Source organism: Eptesicus fuscus, chromosome 6, assembly GCF_027574615.1.
Source record: "Eptesicus fuscus isolate TK198812 chromosome 6, DD_ASM_mEF_20220401, whole genome shotgun sequence".
Taxonomy (NCBI): Eukaryota; Metazoa; Chordata; class Mammalia; order Chiroptera; family Vespertilionidae; genus Eptesicus; species Eptesicus fuscus.
Window position 1 is genome coordinate 77,821,349 of NC_072478.1, and position 7,605 is coordinate 77,828,953.

Consider the following 7,605-nt stretch of genomic DNA (forward strand, 5'->3'; position numbering starts at 1 on the left):
GGAGGTTAAGATTTCATAGATCTTCTCAAATCTAGCTTTTGGTTTCATGGATTTTCTCTATTATCTGTTCTCATTTTTGTCTTTATTACTTCCTTCTTTTGTGCTTGCTTTGGGTTTAATTTCCTCTTCTTTTTTCTAGTTTATTAAAGTGGAAGCTTAAAACATAAAAAAAAAAAAAGATTTAGTTTGTCTTTCCATTGTTGATGTTTCTTTTTCTTTTTTTTAAACATATTTTTAAAAAATATATTTTGTTGATTTTTTACAGAGAGGAAGGGAGAGGGATAGAGAGTTAGAAACATCTATCAGCTGCCTCCTTCACACCCCCTACTGGGGATGTGCCGGCAACCAAGGTACATGCCCTTGACTGGAATCAAACCTGGGACCCTTCAGTCCACCGGCCTACACTCTATCCAGTGAGCCAAACCGGTCAGGGCTAAACATATTTTTATTGATTTCAGAGAGAAAATGAGGGGGAGAGAGATAGAAACATCAATGATGAGAATCAATGATTGGCTGCCTCCTGCACGCCCCCTACTGGGGATCAACCAAGCATGTGCCCTGACCAGGAATGGAACCGAGATCTCCTGGTTTCTGATCAATACCAACTGAGCAAGGGTTGTTATTTTTAAATATATTTTTATTGATTTTTAGATATTTTTATTGATTTTTTTAGAGAGAAAGGGAGGGGGAGAGATGGAAACATTGATGAGAGAGGAAACATTGATCAGCTGCCTCCTGCATACCCTGTACTTGGGATCAAGCCCAAAACCCACGCATATGCCCTGACAGGGACTCAAACTGGCAATCAAACCCATGACCTCTTGGTGCCTGAGACGAAGCTTATCCACTGAGACACACCAGACAGACGTTGGGTGATTTAAGCTTCTGGTTAGGGAGGAGTATAAACCTCTTACTCTTTAAAAAAATAAAATTAAATCTTTATTGTTTTAAGTATTATATATGTCGCCCTTTCCCCCCAATTGACCCCTTCTAGCCTACCCCTATCCCCGCTCCAGGCCTTCACCACCCTATTGTATGTATCCATGGGTTATGCATATATGCATACAAGTTCTTTGGTTGATCTCTTCCCACCCACCCACCCCCATCTTCCCTCTAAGATTTCACATTTACTCTTAAGTGTCTTTGGTTAAGCAAGATAGGATCTTTCGATTTAGTAGATGGCTATAAACCGCTTGTGTTAACTATCTGTCTTAGTTTCCCTATTTCACTGCCCCTGGCTTACTAGCCTATCTCATTACCAGTCTCAGTGTGGTGTCTTCTTTAATTCTCTAGTTGTAGAACTTCCATTCAGTCAGATTTCTGAATGATGGTTGTTCTGAATGATGGTTGTTTTATATTTTAGTTCTAATTTTGATGTGGTTGTGGAAGGAGGTGATTATCATGTTTACCTTTACTACCATCTTGATCAGAAGCCTCTTTAGTTTTTTGAAGCCTCTTTAGTTCTTTTAAATCTAGAACAGTTCCTCCCCATTTCTACTTTTTGTCTTATAATGACATTGACTTTTTGAAAAGATGAGGCCAGTTTAAGTACTTAGTCTTAATAAAAGTATTTCACAACCTGGATTTATTTAAAAAGTAAATTATTATTTCTTTAATAAATAATTTCACAACATTAAAATAAAAACTAGTACCTTGTCATGCTGGCCAGTGTAGCCCAGTTGCTTGAGCATTGTCCCATGCACCAAGAGGTTGCTGGTTTGATTCCTGGTTAGCATACATGCCTACGTTATGAGTTCAATCCCCATTTCTGAGCGTGCAGGAAGCAGCTGATTGATATTTCTCTCTTTCATTGGTGCTTCTCTCTCTCTCTCTCCCTCTCCATTTCTCTCCCTCTAAAACCAATAAAAACATAATAAACAAACAAAAAAACTAGTACCTCATCACAAAAACATAATTAGGAAACACTAATCTAAGGACTATTTGATAGGTTGACCAATCATTCCATATTGCCCTGAACTGAGAGGGCTCCCCTGATGTAGGACTTTCAGTGATACAACCAGGATCAAGAATCAATGACTGGTCACCCTTGGAGAGCTCTGATTAATGTCCAGGAAAATAGTTATATAAATGATTGTTTAAATCATGAACTGGTTCGCCAATTTTCATTATAGCAAATAATTGTTTACATACATATACTTTTCAAACTAAACCATCTGAACTGTGCATTAATTATGCATCTAAATATATGATGCATGCCTGGGAAAATATAATAATTAAAATTACATGTCTTACTCCTCAAACTTAAAAAAGTAATAATATAGCAACACCTTACATTAGCCTTCTAATACTTACTGTTACATCATTGTTAAAAATCATGCTCTAGCATGGCCAGTGTGGCTCAGTGGTTGAGCATTGACCAATGAACCAGGAGATCATAGTTCGATTCTGGGTTAAGGCAACATGCCTGGGTTGTGGGCTCAATCCCAGTAAGGGGCATGCAGGAGTCAGCCAATCAATGATTCTCTCTCATCACTGATGTTTCTATCTCTCTCTTTCTCTCTCTGAAATGAATAAAAACATATATTTTTTAAATCATATCCTGGGGTGGGGGGAAGATGGGAGCAGGATGAAAGAGGTTAATGGCAGGGGGAGGGAAGAGGGCCTATGTAATACTTTCAACAATAAAGATTTTTTTAAAAAAATTATACCCCAAACTGACAACCGCTGCAGTACATGAACTCTATAGAGATAACCCCAGGGCAAGTGAGGGCCTGAAAGTTGTGGACTAATACTGCTGCAGATGACTGGGTGACTGTGTGCCTCATTGAGGGAAAAAAGAAACACTAAACATGGGCAAAGGAGATCCTAAGAAACCGAGAAGCAAAATGTCATCATATACATTCTTTGTGCAAACTTACTGAGAGGAGCACAAGAAAAATTAGTTAGATGCTTTAGTCACCTTTTCAGGGCTTTCTGAAAAGTGCTGAGAGGTGAAAGACTATCTGCTAGAGAAAGGAAACTTTGAAGATATCTCAAAGGCAGAAAATACACTTTATAAAAGAAAAATGAAAACCTATATTCCTCCTAAAGGGTAAACAAAAAAAGTTCAAAGACCCCAATGCACCTAAGACGCCTCCTTAAGCCTTTTTATTGTTCTACTAGAGGCCCGGTGCACGAAATTCGTGCACTGGGGAGGGTGTCCCTCAGTCCAGCTTGCACCCTCTCTAATATGGGACCCCTCAGGGGATGTTCAACTGCATGTCGGGCCTAATCCTGCAGTTGGACATCCCTCTCACAATCTGGGACTGCTGGCTCCTAACCGCTCACCTAACTGCCTGATTGCCCCCTAACTGCTTCCTTGCTGGCCTGATTGCCCCCAAATACCCTCCGCTGCTGGCCTGATCACCCCCAAGGCTTTTATTAGTATAGATTGCCCCCAATTCAAAGAACATCCTAGTTTATACAGGGTGTCCCAAAAAATATATACACACTGTAACAGCTGGTAGCTCAATTTTGAAAATGAAATATATTTTAATAAACACTGCCTTTCTAATTATTCAAAGTGTGTGCATAGATTTTGGGGGACAACCTATATATTAGTGACGCTACAAAGAAACTGGGAGAGATGTGGAATAATACTGCTGCAGATATCAAGCCATGTTCATAAGGCTGCTAAGCTTAAGGAAAAACATGAAAAATATATACTTTCATAAGGTTATGAGACTAAAAAGGGAGTCATCAAGGCTGAAAAAAGCAAGAAAAAGGAGGAAAAGAAAGAAGATAAAAAGGATGAAGAGGAGACAGAAGAAGATGATGATAAATAAGCTGGTTCTAATTTTTAGTCTATAAAGGATTTAACACAAGTCACTCCCTTTAGAGAAAAAAAAAAGGAAATGTAAGGCTATGCAAGACTTGTTTCTAAACTGTACGATATATTTTTTAACTAACATACTACCAAATGTGTTAAATGCTAGCTAGGTCTGACCTGGTGGTATTTTCTTTTTCTTTTCTTTTTTTTAAAATATATTTTATTTATTTTTTACAGAGAGGAAGAGAGAGGAATAGAGAGTTAGAAACATCGATGAGAGAGAAACATTGATCAGCTGCCTCTTGCACACCCCCTACTGGGGATGTGCCCACAACCAAGGTACATGCCCTTGACCAGAATCGAACCCTGGGACCCTTGAGTCCGCAGGCCAACGCTCTATCCACTGAGCCAAACCGGTTTTGGCAGACCTGGTGGTATTTTCAATAGCCAGTCACCTTGCCTAGTACGGGGGCGGGGGGAGGGGGTTGTAAATTGGCATAGAAGTTTAAAGCAGGTTATTGCTTGTACATAGGACAAATCAGTTATTTATAAGGATGGTAGTTTTTCACTCATTTGTCTCTGATGCATCTTATATGAATTAATTGCTGTTCTGTTAACTAAATACCACTTTGTAACCCCCCAAAAAAGTTGCATTTGTTTTGTTAACATTCTAAATGCCTCTAAATAAATACAATTTTCTTATTAAAAAAAGAAAATCAGCCTGCTTGGTGTGGCTCAGTGGTTGAGTATTGACCTATGAACCAGGCAATCATGGTTTCAATTATTTTTTTAATAAATCTTTATTGTTCAGATTATTACAATTGTTCCTCTTTTTGCCCCCCATTGCTCCCCTCCACCCAGTTCTCACCCCACCCTCTGCCCTTACCCCCTACCCACTATCCTCATCCATATGTGTACGATTTTTGTCCAGTCTCTTCCCGCACCCCCATACCCCTTTCCCACGAGAATTGTAGGTCCACTCCCTTTCTATGCCCCTGATTCTATTATATTCACCAGATTATTCATCAGATTTTTTATTCAATTGATTTTTAGATTCACTTGTTGATAGATATGTATTTGTTGTTCATAATTTTTATCTTTCATTTTTTCTTCATTTTCCTCTTTTTAAAGAATACCTTTCAGCATTTCATATAATACTGGTTTGGTGGTGATGAACTCCTTTAGCTTTTTCTTATCTGTGAAGCTCTTTATCTGCCCTTCAATTCTGAATGATAACTTTGCTAGGTAGAGTAGTCTTGGTTGTAGTTTCTTGCTATTCATCACTTTGAATATTTCTTGCCACTCCCATCAGGGCTGCATAGTTTCTGTTGAGAAATCAGCTGACAATCGTATGGGTGCTCCCTTGTAGGTAACTAACTGTTTTTCTCTTGCTGCTTGTAAGATTCTCTCTTTGTCTTTTGCCCTTGGCATTTTAATTATGATGTGTCTTGGTGTGGTCCTCTTTGGATTCCTTTTGTTTGGAGTTCTGTGCACTTCCTGGACTTGTAAGTCTATTTCTTTCACCAGGTGGGGGAAGTTTTCTGTCATTATTTCTTCAAATAGGTTTTCAGCATCTTGCTCTCTCTCTTCTTCTGGCACCCCCATAATTCTGATGTTGGTACGCTTGAAGTTGTCCCAGAGGCTTCTTACACTATCTTCAACTTTCTGGATTCTCTTCTCTTCTTGCTTCTCTGGAGGAGTGTCCTTTGCCTCTTTGTATTCCAAATCTTTGACTTGATTCTTGTGTTCCTCTAGTCTGCTGTTGGGTCTCTGTATAATATTTTTTATTTCAGTCAGTGTATGTTTAATTTCTAGTTGGTCCTTTTTCATATCCTTGAGGGTCTCATTAAATTTATCAGCCTTTTCCATGAAATTCTTGAAAAACCTTATAACCGTGGTTTTGAACTCTATGTTCATTCATTTGTTCTCCTCCATTTCTTTCGTTTGTGATCTGTTTCCTTGCCTCCTCATTTTCACTGCTTTTCTGAATTGGTAGGGTAGCTTTGTGTACTAGGTGTCCTATTGGTTCAACAGGTCAGCCTCCCAGTTACCTGAGGTGGACACTCTTGGTGCACCCCTTTGTGGACTGTGTGTACAGCCTTGTTGTAGTTAAGTCTTGATCGTTGCTGGTGTCACTGGGAGGAATTGAACTCCAGGACAATTGGCTGTGAGGACCCGCTGTGTCTATAACGGAAGAATTGCTTTTTTGGAGACACATTTATGGGGCAGGACTTATTCCAGTAGGGCTTTGGTGCTCACCGAGTCTGCCTCTTGAATGTGTCCCTTATGAGAGTGGTTGAAATCTGGTGTCGTCTCACACCGACCACTAGATACACTAGTTTCTGGATCTCCAATGGGGTGCAGGTCAGCTACTGTCTGAGGCCACCCAGCAGGAGCTACAGGAAGAACTACAGTTTTCTCCTCTTTGCTTGGGCTTTGGCGGTTTTGGAGCAGTCTGCCTGGAGTTTCAGTTTATTTGGTTAAGCTTCCACGGAACAGGCCATTTATATGCAAAAGCTGCTGTGTGGAGCCTGGGCGGGTTTGTAGAATGTGTGGGGCGGGGTCTCAGGGTGGGGTGGGGTCTCAGGGTGTCACTAGGCTAGGGCGTGGCAAACAGCGATGGCTGCCATCAGCAGTCTCTGCCATTCCGCGTTTCCAAGTCCCCGCATCCCGTGCTCCAGCGCAGTAAACAATGATTGCTGGGCGCACCTCTTCAAAAAAGTCACTCTCACCTTCCGACCCGATGACCAAGAGTCCAGCTTCTCCCCGTAGGCATTTGTGTCCCCCGTGTGTCCCCAGAAACTGGATTTCAGAGTGATCAGGAGCTTGTCTCCCTTCGGGTTGAAAAAAAGCCGCGCGCCCAGTCGCCCGCTACCAGCCTGATTCGCGTGCCTCCGTACCGCAGCTTTTCAGCATTGTGCTCATTTCTCTTTTCTTCTTAGTTGTAAATCATTCACTCAGCCAGCTTTCCCGTGGTTCTGGGTGGTAGACGTTTTGTCTTTTAGCTGTGGTTTTGAAATTGTTGTGCGAGGCGGCAGTTTAGTTGTTTACCTTTGCCGCCATCTTGGTTTCTCCACTGCTCTTGGCATTTTAATTATGATGTGTCTTGGTGAGGTCCTCTTTGAATTCCTTTTGTTTGGGGTTCTGTGTGCTTCTTGAACTTGTAAGTCTAGTGGGGGACTTACACCAGGTGGGGGAAGTTTTCTGTCATTATTTCTTCAAGTAGGTTTTCAGCATCTTGCTCTCTCTCTTCTTCTGGCACCCCCATAATTCAGATGTTGGTACATTTGAAGTTGGTACATTTGAGGCTCATTACACTATCTTCATATTTTTGGATTCTTTTTTTTTGCTTTTCCAGTTGGGTGTTTTTTGCTTCTTTGTATTTCAAATATTTGACTTGATTCTTGCAATCCTCTAGTCTGCTGTTGGATCTCTGTATATTATTTTTTATTTCAGTAAGTGTATGTTTAATTTCTAGTTGGTCCTTTTTCATATTGAGGGTCTTGCTAAATTTATCGGCGGTTTCTAGGAAATTCTTGAAAAACTTTATAACCATGGTTTTGAACTCTATATCCAGTCGTTTGCTTTCCTTCATTTCTTTCATTTGTGACCTGTTTCTTAGTCTCCGCATTTTGGCTGCTTCCCTGAGTTGATAGAGTGGCTTTGTGTGCTAGGTGTCCTATAGGGCCCAGTGGATCAGCCTCCCCAGTTACCTGAGGTGGACACTCTTGGTGCACCCCTTTGTGGGCTGTGTGCACAGTCTTGTTGTAGTTAAGCCTTGATTGTTGTTGGTATCACTGGGAGGATCAGCTGTGTCTACAATGGGAGAACTTCTG